Consider the following 15,855-nt stretch of genomic DNA (forward strand, 5'->3'; position numbering starts at 1 on the left):
TAAGCACATGTCATTCTCATTTCAGAAAGGTATTGGTTAGCTTGCTGCTAGCAGCTCAGTTATGTTATGATGTTAGAGGCTATGCAAGGAATGCTTTAGTCCAGCGATATGCAGTTTTTATTGCGCCTTGCATTCAGCAGGAAGATCTTTAGCTTGAATCTGTGGCCTAGGTATTCACCTTGGTATTTCTTTTGGCACAAAGTGAAGGAGTATTTGAGAGAAAATGCACAATGTGTTTCTTATGTTGTTATGAACAACTTGTTACTCTTTCTCATTAAGCTTCAGCCACTGCAGAAATATATAAATAAGGGCTGACTTCCTGTAAGACGTGTCCAAAGCTGGGACGGAATAAAAGGAGACACTTGTAAATGATAGTGCTATCGTTTGAGAAAGGGTAAGTTGAGACTGACTTTCATGCGTATTCACAGACCAAGCATCATAAAGATACCAGCATGATCTTCATTGCGGGCTTAGAGCCGGTATTAGCTTTTGAGAGGTAAGAGGATTTTGAGGGCTCGTTGGTCTAGGGGTATGATTCTCGCTTTGGGTGCGAGAGGTCCCGGGTTCAAATCCCGGACGAGCCCTTTTCTTGGTACTCTTTTCACGTTGTTTTGAAGTTTGCGTTTCAAAACCAACATCAATTTTTTCTTTGCAGTATTGGATAATTCTTTGCTAGAGTCTCATGCTTCAGCCCTGCCCAGTCTGAGCTAATACCAAACATCTGGTCTTGCATGGCATGTACGAGCGTTCAGCTAGGGATGTCGGGCAGGTTGCATGAAAGAAATCTAAAGCCAGAGGCCCATGGAATAGCCAGTTCGGAGCAGTTTCATTACAGAAAAATCAACTGTAGGTATCTGTTTCTGTAGTGTAGTGGTTATCACGTTTGCCTCACACGCGAAAGGTCCCCGGTTCGAAACCGGGCAGAAACAGTTGTTATATTGTGTTGGCTACAATGTTGATAGGTGCCGTTTTGCCATGGAATTGTCCAAGCCCTGAAGATTATTTCATGCAATCTCGTTCCAAGAAAGGGAATTCTCTCAAAACACTAAAGTAATCGGCGTGTGGATGTATCTGTTGGTTCTCAGACCTTGCTTTCAAAAGAGCCCTGCAATCGGTTCACTGCTCACCTAGAACAAGCATTAACATGGAGAATTGTTGGCACCAACAGGAATCTTATTTTAGTGGAGTGTTTCTGGCTTTGAGTGTAGAGGCCCTCGGCTCAATTCCAAGATGATCCTTCTCAAGGTGATGATACAAATGCATTGTCACCTTTACGTTTAATGTCAGAATCATTTATTTCCAGTTGGTGGTGTAAGAATGTTTGCAACAGTATGGCGATTTTTCCTAGCCATGCATGAATGAAAGCATATCACTCGCCTTTAGGTGTTTTTCTAATACATTGATATTTGCATCTTCCTTCCTAGCCTGCATGTTTGACTATCTTACAGGCTGCATGTAATAAGTATCACATCAGGGCCCTTCTTCTACTCAATTCACAACTGTTCTATCACGACATAGATAAGAAAGCTGCATCTGCTTTTGTTGTGTAGTGGTAATCAGGTTTACCTGACGTGTGAAAGCCCCATGCTTTGAAAGTACACAGTAACAAAGAAACCGATGACTTTTATAAAAAGGTGTCATGTGTGTCTCTTACTTTGCACAAAAAGTGCCAGAGATGACTTCATTTGCAGTCACTTGAAAAGTAGGGATTCTCCAATAAATGGTAAATGGTTGAAACAAATCTGAAGAAATGCATGACATACCTGTGTGTGTGTGTGTACGCATGTATGTATATATAGGGAGAGAGAGAGCGTCAATATAAACAGACTTTATTTCAATCAAGCTGTCTTTTCTATCCTTCAGGAGCAGAATGTTCTGATCATCAGCGCTCCAGAATGTAGTGTTTTCTTGGCAAGCATCACATATTGTGATGTGTTAGCTAAAAGTTCCATATCCTAGAGACTGATATATTCCTCTGTACTTGTACCTTGGGGATTCATCAAAACCTGGCATCATAAGCAGCTTTCTACTGCCACAGACTGGACAGCGAAACAATTTAAAATATCCCAGAAAAAGAAAATAAGCATGCTTAATCAGAGCTTTCTGGACAGGAAGGACATTTGAGCAAGTGAGGAATAAGCACTGCTTTTGTTAATTTGCATAGGCAGAATAGAGACTTCTGGGAAAAGGCCGAAATTACAGTCACAGAAAATGGCTGCATCTATAGAGAACGCTAAGAAGTGTTGGCAGCTTTTCCTCTGACCCTGGCCACTTTTACAAGCAATCCTATGATAGTGAGCAGGACCCACCCTAAAAAGGAAGGGGCATCCACTTGGACCCTTTCCACCTTTTCTAAATCTCGCCTGATCGAGCACTGATTGAGCACTGATTGAGCAGATAAGCACATGTCATTCTCATTTCAGAAAGGTATTGGTTAGCTTGCTGCTAGCAGCTCAGTTATGTTATGATGTTAGAGGCTATGCAAGGAATGCTTTAGTCCAGCGATATGCAGTTTTTATTGCGCCTTGCATTCAGCAGAAAGATCTTTAGCTTGAATCTGTGGCCTAGGTATTCACCTTGGTATTTCTTTTGGCACAAAGTGAAGGAGTATTTGAGAGAAAATGCACAATGTGTTTCTTATGTTGTTATGAACAACTTGTTACTCTTTCTCATTAAGCTTCAGCCACTGCAGAAATATATAAATAAGGGCTGACTTCCTGTAAGACGTGTCCAAAGCTGGGACGGAATAAAAGGAGACACTTGTAAATGATAGTGCTATCGTTTGAGAAAGGGTAAGTTGAGACTGACTTTCATGCGTATTCACAGACCAAGCATCATAAAGATACCAGCATGATCTTCATTGCGGGCTTAGAGCCGGTATTAGCTTTTGAGAGGTAAGAGGATTTTGAGGGCTCGTTGGTCTAGGGGTATGATTCTCGCTTTGGGTGCGAGAGGTCCCGGGTTCAAATCCCGGACGAGCCCTTTTCTTGGTACTCTTTTCAAGTTGTTTTGAAGTTTGCGTTTCAAAACCAACATCAATTTTTTCTTTGCAGTAGTGGATAATTCTTTGCTAGAGTCTCATGCTTCAGCCCTGCCCAGTCTGAGCTAATACCAAACATCTGGTCTTGCATGGCATGTACGAGCGTTCAGCTAGGGATGTCGGGCAGGTTGCATGAAAGAAATCTAAAGCCAGAGGCCCATGGAATAGCCAGTTCGGAGCAGTTTCATTACAGAAAAATCAACTGTAGGTATCTGTTTCTGTAGTGTAGTGGTTATCACGTTTGCCTCACACGCGAAAGGTCCCCGGTTTGAAACCGGGCAGAAACAGTTGTTATATTGTGTTGGCTACAATGTTGATAGGTGCCGTTTTGCCATGGAATTGTCCAAGCCCTGAAGATTATTTCATGCAATCTCGTTCCAAGAAAGGGAATTCTCTCAAAACACTAAAGTAATCGGCGTGTGGATGTATCTGTTGGTTCTCAGACCTTGCTTTCAAAAGAGCCCTGCAATCGGTTCACTGCTCACCTAGAACAAGCATTAACATGGAGAATTGTTGGCACCAACAGGAATCTTATTTTAGTGGAGTGTTTCTGGCTTTGAGTGCAGAGGCCCTCGGCTCAATTCCAAGATGATCCTTCTCAAGGTGATGATACAAATGCATTGTCACCTTTACGTTTAATGTCAGAATCATTTATTTCCAGTTGGTGGTGTAAGAATGTTTGCAACAGTATGGCGATTTTTCCTAGCCATGCATGAATGAAAGCATATCACTCGCCTTTAGGTGTTTTTCTAATACATTGATATTTGCATCTTCCTTCCTAGCCTGCATGTTTGACTATCTTACAGGCTGCATGTAATAAGTATCACATCAGGGCCCTTCTTCTACTCAATTCACAACTGTTCTATCACGACATAGATAAGAAAGCTGCATCTGCTTTTGTTGTGTAGTGGTAATCAGGTTTACCTGACGTGTGAAAGCCCCATGCTTTGAAAGTACACAGTAACAAAGAAACCGATGACTTTTATAAAAAGGTGTCATGTGTGTCTCTTACTTTGCACAAAAAGTGCCAGAGATGACTTCATTTGCAGTCACTTGAAAAGTAGGGATTCTCCAATAAATGGTAAATGGTTGAAACAAATCTGAAGAAATGCATGACATACCTGTGTGTGTGTGTGTACGCATGTATGTATATATAGGGAGAGAGAGAGCGTCAATATAAACAGACTTTATTTCAATCAAGCTGTCTTTTCTATCCTTCAGGAGCAGAATGTTCTGATCATCAGCGCTCCAGAATGTAGTGTTTTCTTGGCAAGCATCACATATTGTGATGTGTTAGCTAAAAGTTCCATATCCTAGAGACTGATATATTCCTCTGTACTTGTACCTTGGGGATTCATCAAAACCTGGCATCATAAGCAGCTTTCTACTGCCACAGACTGGACAGCGAAACAATTTAAAATATCCCAGAAAAAGAAAATAAGCATGCTTAATCAGAGCTTTCTGGACAGGAAGGACATTTGAGCAAGTGAGGAATAAGCACTGCTTTTGTTAATTTGCATAGGCAGAATAGAGACTTCTGGGAAAAGGCCGAAATTACAGTCACAGAAAATGGCTGCATCTATAGAGAACGCTAAGAAGTGTTGGCAGCTTTTCCTCTGACCCTGGCCACTTTTACAAGCAATCCTATGATAGTCAGCAGGACCCACCCTAAAAAGGAAGGGGCATCCACTTGGACCCTTTCCACCTTTTCTAAATCTCGCCTGATCGAGCCTGATTGAGCACTGATTGAGCAGATAAGCACATGTCATTCTCATTTCAGAAAGGTATTGGTTAGCTTGCTGCTAGCAGCTCAGTTATGTTATGATGTTAGAGGCTATGCAAGGAATGCTTTAGTCCAGCGATATGCAGTTTTTATTGCGCCTTGCATTCAGCAGGAAGATCTTTAGCTTGAATCTGTGGCCTAGGTATTCACCTTGGTATTTCTTTTGGCACAAAGTGAAGGAGTATTTGAGAGAAAATGCACAATGTGTTTCTTATGTTGTTATGAACAACTTGTTACTCTTTCTCATTAAGCTTCAGCCACTGCAGAAATATATAAATAAGGGCTGACTTCCTGTAAGACGTGTCCAAAGCTGGGACGGAATAAAAGGAGACACTTGTAAATGATAGTGCTATCGTTTGAGAAAGGGTAAGTTGAGACTGACTTTCATGCGTATTCACAGACCAAGCATCATAAAGATACCAGCATGATCTTCATTGCGGGCTTAGAGCCGGTATTAGCTTTTGAGAGGTAAGAGGATTTTGAGGGCTCGTTGGTCTAGGGGTATGATTCTCACTTTGGGTGCGAGAGGTCCCGGGTTCAAATCCCGGACGAGCCCTTTTCTTGGTACTCTTTTCAAGTTGTTTTGAAGTTTGCGTTTCAAAACCAACATCAATTTTTTCTTTGCAGTAGTGGATAATTCTTTGCTAGAGTCTCATGCTTCAGCCCTGCCCAGTCTGAGCTAATACCAAACATCTGGTCTTGCATGGCATGTACGAGCGTTCAGCTAGGGATGTCGGGCAGGTTGCATGAAAGAAATCTAAAGCCAGAGGCCCATGGAATAGCCAGTTCGGAGCAGTTTCATTACAGAAAAATCAACTGTAGGTATCTGTTTCTGTAGTGTAGTGGTTATCACGTTTGCCTCACACGCGAAAGGTCCCCGGTTTGAAACCGGGCAGAAACAGTTGTTATATTGTGTTGGCTACAATGTTGATAGGTGCTGTTTTGCCATGGAATTGTCCAAGCCCTGAAGATTATTTCATGCAATCTCGTTCCAAGAAAGGGAATTCTCTCAAAACACTAAAGTAATCGGCGTGTGGATGTATCTGTTGGTTCTCAGACCTTGCTTTCAAAAGAGCCCTGCAATCGGTTCACTGCTCACCTAGAACAAGCATTAACATGGAGAATTGTTGGCACCAACAGGAATCTTATTTTAGTGGAGTGTTTCTGGCTTTGAGTGCAGAGGCCCTCGGCTCAATTCCAAGATGATCCTTCTCAAGGTGATGATACAAATGCATTGTCACCTTTACGTTTAATGTCAGAATCATTTATTTCCAGTTGGTGGTGTAAGAATGTTTGCAACAGTATGGCGATTTTTCCTAGCCATGCATGAATGAAAGCATATCACTCGCCTTTAGGTGTTTTTCTAATACATTGATATTTGCATCTTCCTTCCTAGCCTGCATGTTTGACTATCTTACAGGCTGCATGTAATAAGTATCACATCAGGGCCCTTCTTCTACTCAATTCACAACTGTTCTATCACGACATAGATAAGAAAGCTGCATCTGCTTTTGTTGTGTAGTGGTAATCAGGTTTACCTGACGTGTGAAAGCCCCATGCTTTGAAAGTACACAGTAACAAAGAAACCGATGACTTTTATAAAAAGGTGTCATGTGTGTCTCTTACTTTGCACAAAAAGTGCCAGAGATGACTTCATTTGCAGTCACTTGAAAAGTAGGGATTCTCCAATAAATGGTAAATGGTTGAAACAAATCTGAAGAAATGCATGACATACCTGTGTGTGTGTGTGTACGCATGTATGTATATATAGGGAGAGAGAGAGCGTCAATATAAACAGACTTTATTTCAATCAAGCTGTCTTTTCTATCCTTCAGGAGCAGAATGTTCTGATCATCAGCGCTCCAGAATGTAGTGTTTTCTTGGCAAGCATCACATATTGTGATGTGTTAGCTAAAAGTTCCATATCCTAGAGACTGATATATTCCTCTGTACTTGTACCTTGGGGATTCATCAAAACCTGGCATCATAAGCAGCTTTCTACTGCCACAGACTGGACAGCGAAACAATTTAAAATATCCCAGAAAAAGAAAATAAGCATGCTTAATCAGAGCTTTCTGGACAGGAAGGACATTTGAGCAAGTGAGGAATAAGCACTGCTTTTGTTAATTTGCATAGGCAGAATAGAGACTTCTGGGAAAAGGCCGAAATTACAGTCACAGAAAATGGCTGCATCTATAGAGAACGCTAAGAAGTGTTGGCAGCTTTTCCTCTGACCCTGGCCACTTTTACAAGCAATCCTATGATAGTCAGCAGGACCCACCCTAAAAAGGAAGGGGCATCCACTTGGACCCTTTCCACCTTTTCTAAATCTCGCCTGATCGAGCCTGATTGAGCACTGATTGAGCAGATAAGCACATGTCATTCTCATTTCAGAAAGGTATTGGTTAGCTTGCTGCTAGCAGCTCAGTTATGTTATGATGTTAGAGGCTATGCAAGGAATGCTTTAGTCCAGCGATATGCAGTTTTTATTGCGCCTTGCATTCAGCAGGAAGATCTTTAGCTTGAATCTGTGGCCTAGGTATTCACCTTGGTATTTCTTTTGGCACAAAGTGAAGGAGTATTTGAGAGAAAATGCACAATGTGTTTCTTATGTTGTTATGAACAACTTGTTACTCTTTCTCATTAAGCTTCAGCCACTGCAGAAATATATAAATAAGGGCTGACTTCCTGTAAGACGTGTCCAAAGCTGGGACGGAATAAAAGGAGACACTTGTAAATGATAGTGCTATCGTTTGAGAAAGGGTAAGTTGAGACTGACTTTCATGCGTATTCACAGACCAAGCATCATAAAGATACCAGCATGATCTTCATTGCGGGCTTAGAGCCGGTATTAGCTTTTGAGAGGTAAGAGGATTTTGAGGGCTCGTTGGTCTAGGGGTATGATTCTCGCTTTGGGTGCGAGAGGTCCCGGGTTCAAATCCCGGACGAGCCCTTTTCTTGGTACTCTTTTCACGTTGTTTTGAAGTTTGCGTTTCAAAACCAACATCAATTTTTTCTTTGCAGTATTGGATAATTCTTTGCTAGAGTCTCATGCTTCAGCCCTGCCCAGTCTGAGCTAATACCAAACATCTGGTCTTGCATGGCATGTACGAGCGTTCAGCTAGGGATGTCGGGCAGGTTGCATGAAAGAAATCTAAAGCCAGAGGCCCATGGAATAGCCAGTTCGGAGCAGTTTCATTACAGAAAAATCAACTGTAGGTATCTGTTTCTGTAGTGTAGTGGTTATCACGTTTGCCTCACACGCGAAAGGTCCCCGGTTCGAAACCGGGCAGAAACAGTTGTTATATTGTGTTGGCTACAATGTTGATAGGTGCCGTTTTGCCATGGAATTGTCCAAGCCCTGAAGATTATTTCATGCAATCTCGTTCCAAGAAAGGGAATTCTCTCAAAACACTAAAGTAATCGGCGTGTGGATGTATCTGTTGGTTCTCAGACCTTGCTTTCAAAAGAGCCCTGCAATCGGTTCACTGCTCACCTAGAACAAGCATTAACATGGAGAATTGTTGGCACCAACAGGAATCTTATTTTAGTGGAGTGTTTCTGGCTTTGAGTGTAGAGGCCCTCGGCTCAATTCCAAGATGATCTTTCTCAAGGTGATGATACAAATGCATTGTCACCTTTACGTTTAATGTCAGAATCATTTATTTCCAGTTGGTGGTGTAAGAATGTTTGCAACAGTATGGCGATTTTTCCTAGCCATGCATGAATGAAAGCATATCACTCGCCTTTAGGTGTTTTTCTAATACATTGATATTTGCATCTTCCTTCCTAGCCTGCATGTTTGACTATCTTACAGGCTGCATGTAATAAGTATCACATCAGGGCCCTTCTTCTACTCAATTCACAACTGTTCTATCACGACATAGATAAGAAAGCTGCATCTGCTTTTGTTGTGTAGTGGTAATCAGGTTTACCTGACGTGTGAAAGCCCCATGCTTTGAAAGTACACAGTAACAAAGAAACCGATGACTTTTATAAAAAGGTGTCATGTGTGTCTCTTACTTTGCACAAAAAGTGCCAGAGATGACTTCATTTGCAGTCACTTGAAAAGTAGGGATTCTCCAATAAATGGTAAATGGTTGAAACAAATCTGAAGAAATGCATGACATACCTGTGTGTGTGTGTGTACGCATGTATGTATATATAGGGAGAGAGAGAGCGTCAATATAAACAGACTTTATTTCAATCAAGCTGTCTTTTCTATCCTTCAGGAGCAGAATGTTCTGATCATCAGCGCTCCAGAATGTAGTGTTTTCTTGGCAAGCATCACATATTGTGATGTGTTAGCTAAAAGTTCCATATCCTAGAGACTGATATATTCCTCTGTACTTGTACCTTGGGGATTCATCAAAACCTGGCATCATAAGCAGCTTTCTACTGCCACAGACTGGACAGCGAAACAATTTAAAATATCCCAGAAAAAGAAAATAAGCATGCTTAATCAGAGCTTTCTGGACAGGAAGGACATTTGAGCAAGTGAGGAATAAGCACTGCTTTTGTTAATTTGCATAGGCAGAATAGAGACTTCTGGGAAAAGGCCGAAATTACAGTCACAGAAAATGGCTGCATCTATAGAGAACGCTAAGAAGTGTTGGCAGCTTTTCCTCTGACCCTGGCCACTTTTACAAGCAATCCTATGATAGTCAGCAGGACCTACCCTAAAAAGGAAGGGGCATCCACTTGGACCCTTTCCACCTTTTCTAAATCTCGCCTGATCGAGCTAAATTGAGCACTGATTGAGCAGATAAGCACATGTCATTCTCATTTCAGAAAGGTATTGGTTAGCTTGCTGCTAGCAGCTCAGTTATGTTATGATGTTAGAGGCTATGCAAGGAATGCTTTAGTCCAGCGATATGCAGTTTTTATTGCGCCTTGCATTCAGCAGGAAGATCTTTAGCTTGAATCTGTGGCCTAGGTATTCACCTTGGTATTTCTTTTGGCACAAAGTGAAGGAGTATTTGAGAGAAAATGCACAATGTGTTTCTTATGTTGTTATGAACAACTTGTTACTCTTTCTCATTAAGCTTCAGCCACTGCAGAAATATATAAATAAGGGCTGACTTCCTGTAAGACGTGTCCAAAGCTGGGACGGAATAAAAGGAGACACTTGTAAATGATAGTGCTATCGTTTGAGAAAGGGTAAGTTGAGACTGACTTTCATGCGTATTCACAGACCAAGCATCATAAAGATACCAGCATGATCTTCATTGCGGGCTTAGAGCCGGTATTAGCTTTTGAGAGGTAAGAGGATTTTGAGGGCTCGTTGGTCTAGGGGTATGATTCTCGCTTTGGGTGCGAGAGGTCCCGGGTTCAAATCCCGGACGAGCCCTTTTCTTGGTACTCTTTTCAAGTTGTTTTGAAGTTTGCGTTTCAAAACCAACATCAATTTTTTCTTTGCAGTAGTGGATAATTCTTTGCTAGAGTCTCATGCTTCAGCCCTGCCCAGTCTGAGCTAATACCAAACATCTGGTCTTGCATGGCATGTACGAGCGTTCAGCTAGGGATGTCGGGCAGGTTGCATGAAAGAAATCTAAAGCCAGAGGCCCATGGAATAGCCAGTTCGGAGCAGTTTCATTACAGAAAAATCAACTGTAGGTATCTGTTTCTGTAGTGTAGTGGTTATCACGTTTGCCTCACACGCGAAAGGTCCCCGGTTTGAAACCGGGCAGAAACAGTTGTTATATTGTGTTGGCTACAATGTTGATAGGTGCCGTTTTGCCATGGAATTGTCCAAGCCCTGAAGATTATTTCATGCAATCTCGTTCCAAGAAAGGGAATTCTCTCAAAACACTAAAGTAATCGGCGTGTGGATGTATCTGTTGGTTCTCAGACCTTGCTTTCAAAAGAGCCCTGCAATCGGTTCACTGCTCACCTAGAACAAGCATTAACATGGAGAATTGTTGGCACCAACAGGAATCTTATTTTAGTGGAGTGTTTCTGGCTTTGAGTGCAGAGGCCCTCGGCTCAATTCCAAGATGATCCTTCTCAAGGTGATGATACAAATGCATTGTCACCTTTACGTTTAATGTCAGAATCATTTATTTCCAGTTGGTGGTGTAAGAATGTTTGCAACAGTATGGCGATTTTTCCTAGCCATGCATGAATGAAAGCATATCACTCGCCTTTAGGTGTTTTTCTAATACATTGATATTTGCATCTTCCTTCCTAGCCTGCATGTTTGACTATCTTACAGGCTGCATGTAATAAGTATCACATCAGGGCCCTTCTTCTACTCAATTCACAACTGTTCTATCACGACATAGATAAGAAAGCTGCATCTGCTTTTGTTGTGTAGTGGTAATCAGGTTTACCTGACGTGTGAAAGCCCCATGCTTTGAAAGTACACAGTAACAAAGAAACCGATGACTTTTATAAAAAGGTGTCATGTGTGTCTCTTACTTTGCACAAAAAGTGCCAGAGATGACTTCATTTGCAGTCACTTGAAAAGTAGGGATTCTCCAATAAATGGTAAATGGTTGAAACAAATCTGAAGAAATGCATGACATACCTGTGTGTGTGTGTGTACGCATGTATGTATATATAGGGAGAGAGAGAGCGTCAATATAAACAGACTTTATTTCAATCAAGCTGTCTTTTCTATCCTTCAGGAGCAGAATGTTCTGATCATCAGCGCTCCAGAATGTAGTGTTTTCTTGGCAAGCATCACATATTGTGATGTGTTAGCTAAAAGTTCCATATCCTAGAGACTGATATATTCCTCTGTACTTGTACCTTGGGGATTCATCAAAACCTGGCATCATAAGCAGCTTTCTACTGCCACAGACTGGACAGCGAAACAATTTAAAATATCCCAGAAAAAGAAAATAAGCATGCTTAATCAGAGCTTTCTGGACAGGAAGGACATTTGAGCAAGTGAGGAATAAGCACTGCTTTTGTTAATTTGCATAGGCAGAATAGAGACTTCTGGGAAAAGGCCGAAATTACAGTCACAGAAAATGGCTGCATCTATAGAGAACGCTAAGAAGTGTTGGCAGCTTTTCCTCTGACCCTGGCCACTTTTACAAGCAATCCTATGATAGTCAGCAGGACCCACCCTAAAAAGGAAGGGGCATCCACTTGGACCCTTTCCACCTTTTCTAAATCTCGCCTGATCGAGCCTGATTGAGCACTGATTGAGCAGATAAGCACATGTCATTCTCATTTCAGAAAGGTATTGGTTAGCTTGCTGCTAGCAGCTCAGTTATGTTATGATGTTAGAGGCTATGCAAGGAATGCTTTAGTCCAGCGATATGCAGTTTTTATTGCGCCTTGCATTCAGCAGGAAGATCTTTAGCTTGAATCTGTGGCCTAGGTATTCACCTTGGTATTTCTTTTGGCACAAAGTGAAGGAGTATTTGAGAGAAAATGCACAATGTGTTTCTTATGTTGTTATGAACAACTTGTTACTCTTTCTCATTAAGCTTCAGCCACTGCAGAAATATATAAATAAGGGCTGACTTCCTGTAAGACGTGTCCAAAGCTGGGACGGAATAAAAGGAGACACTTGTAAATGATAGTGCTATCGTTTGAGAAAGGGTAAGTTGAGACTGACTTTCATGCGTATTCACAGACCAAGCATCATAAAGATACCAGCATGATCTTCATTGCGGGCTTAGAGCCGGTATTAGCTTTTGAGAGGTAAGAGGATTTTGAGGGCTCGTTGGTCTAGGGGTATGATTCTCACTTTGGGTGCGAGAGGTCCCGGGTTCAAATCCCGGACGAGCCCTTTTCTTGGTACTCTTTTCAAGTTGTTTTGAAGTTTGCGTTTCAAAACCAACATCAATTTTTTCTTTGCAGTAGTGGATAATTCTTTGCTAGAGTCTCATGCTTCAGCCCTGCCCAGTCTGAGCTAATACCAAACATCTGGTCTTGCATGGCATGTACGAGCGTTCAGCTAGGGATGTCGGGCAGGTTGCATGAAAGAAATCTAAAGCCAGAGGCCCATGGAATAGCCAGTTCGGAGCAGTTTCATTACAGAAAAATCAACTGTAGGTATCTGTTTCTGTAGTGTAGTGGTTATCACGTTTGCCTCACACGCGAAAGGTCCCCGGTTCGAAACCGGGCAGAAACAGTTGTTATATTGTGTTGGCTACAATGTTGATAGGTGCCGTTTTGCCATGGAATTGTCCAAGCCCTGAAGATTATTTCATGCAATCTCGTTCCAAGAAAGGGAATTCTCTCAAAACACTAAAGTAATCGGCGTGTGGATGTATCTGTTGGTTCTCAGACCTTGCTTTCAAAAGAGCCCTGCAATCGGTTCACTGCTCACCTAGAACAAGCATTAACATGGAGAATTGTTGGCACCAACAGGAATCTTATTTTAGTGGAGTGTTTCTGGCTTTGAGTGTAGAGGCCCTCGGCTCAATTCCAAGATGATCCTTCTCAAGGTGATGATACAAATGCATTGTCACCTTTACGTTTAATGTCAGAATCATTTATTTCCAGTTGGTGGTGTAAGAATGTTTGCAACAGTATGGCGATTTTTCCTAGCCATGCATGAATGAAAGCATATCACTCGCCTTTAGGTGTTTTTCTAATACATTGATATTTGCATCTTCCTTCCTAGCCTGCATGTTTGACTATCTTACAGGCTGCATGTAATAAGTATCACATCAGGGCCCTTCTTCTACTCAATTCACAACTGTTCTATCACGACATAGATAAGAAAGCTGCATCTGCTTTTGTTGTGTAGTGGTAATCAGGTTTACCTGACGTGTGAAAGCCCCATGCTTTGAAAGTACACAGTAACAAAGAAACCGATGACTTTTATAAAAAGGTGTCATGTGTGTCTCTTACTTTGCACAAAAAGTGCCAGAGATGACTTCATTTGCAGTCACTTGAAAAGTAGGGATTCTCCAATAAATGGTAAATGGTTGAAACAAATCTGAAGAAATGCATGACATACCTGTGTGTGTGTGTGTACGCATGTATGTATATATAGGGAGAGAGAGAGCGTCAATATAAACAGACTTTATTTCAATCAAGCTGTCTTTTCTATCCTTCAGGAGCAGAATGTTCTGATCATCAGCGCTCCAGAATGTAGTGTTTTCTTGGCAAGCATCACATATTGTGATGTGTTAGCTAAAAGTTCCATATCCTAGAGACTGATATATTCCTCTGTACTTGTACCTTGGGGATTCATCAAAACCTGGCATCATAAGCAGCTTTCTACTGCCACAGACTGGACAGCGAAACAATTTAAAATATCCCAGAAAAAGAAAATAAGCATGCTTAATCAGAGCTTTCTGGACAGGAAGGACATTTGAGCAAGTGAGGAATAAGCACTGCTTTTGTTAATTTGCATAGGCAGAATAGAGACTTCTGGGAAAAGGCCGAAATTACAGTCACAGAAAATGGCTGCATCTATAGAGAACGCTAAGAAGTGTTGGCAGCTTTTCCTCTGACCCTGGCCACTTTTACAAGCAATCCTATGATAGTGAGCAGGACCCACCCTAAAAAGGAAGGGGCATCCACTTGGACCCTTTCCACCTTTTCTAAATCTCGCCTGATCGAGCACTGATTGAGCACTGATTGAGCAGATAAGCACATGTCATTCTCATTTCAGAAAGGTATTGGTTAGCTTGCTGCTAGCAGCTCAGTTATGTTATGATGTTAGAGGCTATGCAAGGAATGCTTTAGTCCAGCGATATGCAGTTTTTATTGCGCCTTGCATTCAGCAGAAAGATCTTTAGCTTGAATCTGTGGCCTAGGTATTCACCTTGGTATTTCTTTTGGCACAAAGTGAAGGAGTATTTGAGAGAAAATGCACAATGTGTTTCTTATGTTGTTATGAACAACTTGTTACTCTTTCTCATTAAGCTTCAGCCACTGCAGAAATATATAAATAAGGGCTGACTTCCTGTAAGACGTGTCCAAAGCTGGGACGGAATAAAAGGAGACACTTGTAAATGATAGTGCTATCGTTTGAGAAAGGGTAAGTTGAGACTGACTTTCATGCGTATTCACAGACCAAGCATCATAAAGATACCAGCATGATCTTCATTGCGGGCTTAGAGCCGGTATTAGCTTTTGAGAGGTAAGAGGATTTTGAGGGCTCGTTGGTCTAGGGGTATGATTCTCGCTTTGGGTGCGAGAGGTCCCGGGTTCAAATCCCGGACGAGCCCTTTTCTTGGTACTCTTTTCAAGTTGTTTTGAAGTTTGCGTTTCAAAACCAACATCAATTTTTTCTTTGCAGTAGTGGATAATTCTTTGCTAGAGTCTCATGCTTCAGCCCTGCCCAGTCTGAGCTAATACCAAACATCTGGTCTTGCATGGCATGTACGAGCGTTCAGCTAGGGATGTCGGGCAGGTTGCATGAAAGAAATCTAAAGCCAGAGGCCCATGGAATAGCCAGTTCGGAGCAGTTTCATTACAGAAAAATCAACTGTAGGTATCTGTTTCTGTAGTGTAGTGGTTATCACGTTTGCCTCACACGCGAAAGGTCCCCGGTTTGAAACCGGGCAGAAACAGTTGTTATATTGTGTTGGCTACAATGTTGATAGGTGCCGTTTTGCCATGGAATTGTCCAAGCCCTGAAGATTATTTCATGCAATCTCGTTCCAAGAAAGGGAATTCTCTCAAAACACTAAAGTAATCGGCGTGTGGATGTATCTGTTGGTTCTCAGACCTTGCTTTCAAAAGAGCCCTGCAATCGGTTCACTGCTCACCTAGAACAAGCATTAACATGGAGAATTGTTGGCACCAACAGGAATCTTATTTTAGTGGAGTGTTTCTGGCTTTGAGTGCAGAGGCCCTCGGCTCAATTCCAAGATGATCCTTCTCAAGGTGATGATACAAATGCATTGTCACCTTTACGTTTAATGTCAGAATCATTTATTTCCAGTTGGTGGTGTAAGAATGTTTGCAACAGTATGGCGATTTTTCCTAGCCATGCATGAATGAAAGCATATCACTCGCCTTTAGGTGTTTTTCTAATACATTGATATTTGCATCTTCCTTCCTAGCCTGCATGTTTGACTATCTTACAGGCTGCATGTAATAAGTATCACAT

The 15,855-nt window shown here is 41.7% G+C and overlaps 8 non-coding genes across 8 annotated transcripts; all 8 read left to right on the forward strand.

The window, feature by feature from the left end:
* Window positions 1-512: 512 nt before the first annotated feature.
* Window positions 513-584, forward strand: TRNAP-UGG (transfer RNA proline (anticodon UGG)). The gene has a single exon. It is a non-coding gene; the product is annotated as a tRNA-Pro (tRNA).
* A 272-nt stretch (window positions 585-856) lies between these two features.
* Window positions 857-929, forward strand: TRNAV-CAC (transfer RNA valine (anticodon CAC)). Its single transcript has one exon. It is a non-coding gene; the product is annotated as a tRNA-Val (tRNA).
* A 1,981-nt stretch (window positions 930-2,910) lies between these two features.
* Window positions 2,911-2,982, forward strand: TRNAP-UGG (transfer RNA proline (anticodon UGG)). Its single transcript has one exon. It is a non-coding gene; the product is annotated as a tRNA-Pro (tRNA).
* A 4,722-nt stretch (window positions 2,983-7,704) lies between these two features.
* TRNAP-UGG (transfer RNA proline (anticodon UGG)) lies at window positions 7,705-7,776 on the forward strand. The gene has a single exon. It is a non-coding gene; the product is annotated as a tRNA-Pro (tRNA).
* A 272-nt stretch (window positions 7,777-8,048) lies between these two features.
* Window positions 8,049-8,121, forward strand: TRNAV-CAC (transfer RNA valine (anticodon CAC)). Its single transcript has one exon. It is a non-coding gene; the product is annotated as a tRNA-Val (tRNA).
* A 1,980-nt stretch (window positions 8,122-10,101) lies between these two features.
* Window positions 10,102-10,173, forward strand: TRNAP-UGG (transfer RNA proline (anticodon UGG)). Its single transcript has one exon. It is a non-coding gene; the product is annotated as a tRNA-Pro (tRNA).
* A 2,669-nt stretch (window positions 10,174-12,842) lies between these two features.
* TRNAV-CAC (transfer RNA valine (anticodon CAC)) lies at window positions 12,843-12,915 on the forward strand. Its single transcript has one exon. It is a non-coding gene; the product is annotated as a tRNA-Val (tRNA).
* Window positions 12,916-14,896: 1,981 nt separating this feature from the next.
* Window positions 14,897-14,968, forward strand: TRNAP-UGG (transfer RNA proline (anticodon UGG)). The gene has a single exon. It is a non-coding gene; the product is annotated as a tRNA-Pro (tRNA).
* The last annotated feature ends 887 nt before the right edge of the window (window positions 14,969-15,855 follow it).

Source organism: Triturus cristatus, chromosome 8 (assembly GCF_964204655.1).
Source record: "Triturus cristatus chromosome 8, aTriCri1.1, whole genome shotgun sequence".
Lineage (NCBI taxonomy): Eukaryota > Metazoa > Chordata > Amphibia > Caudata > Salamandridae > Triturus > Triturus cristatus.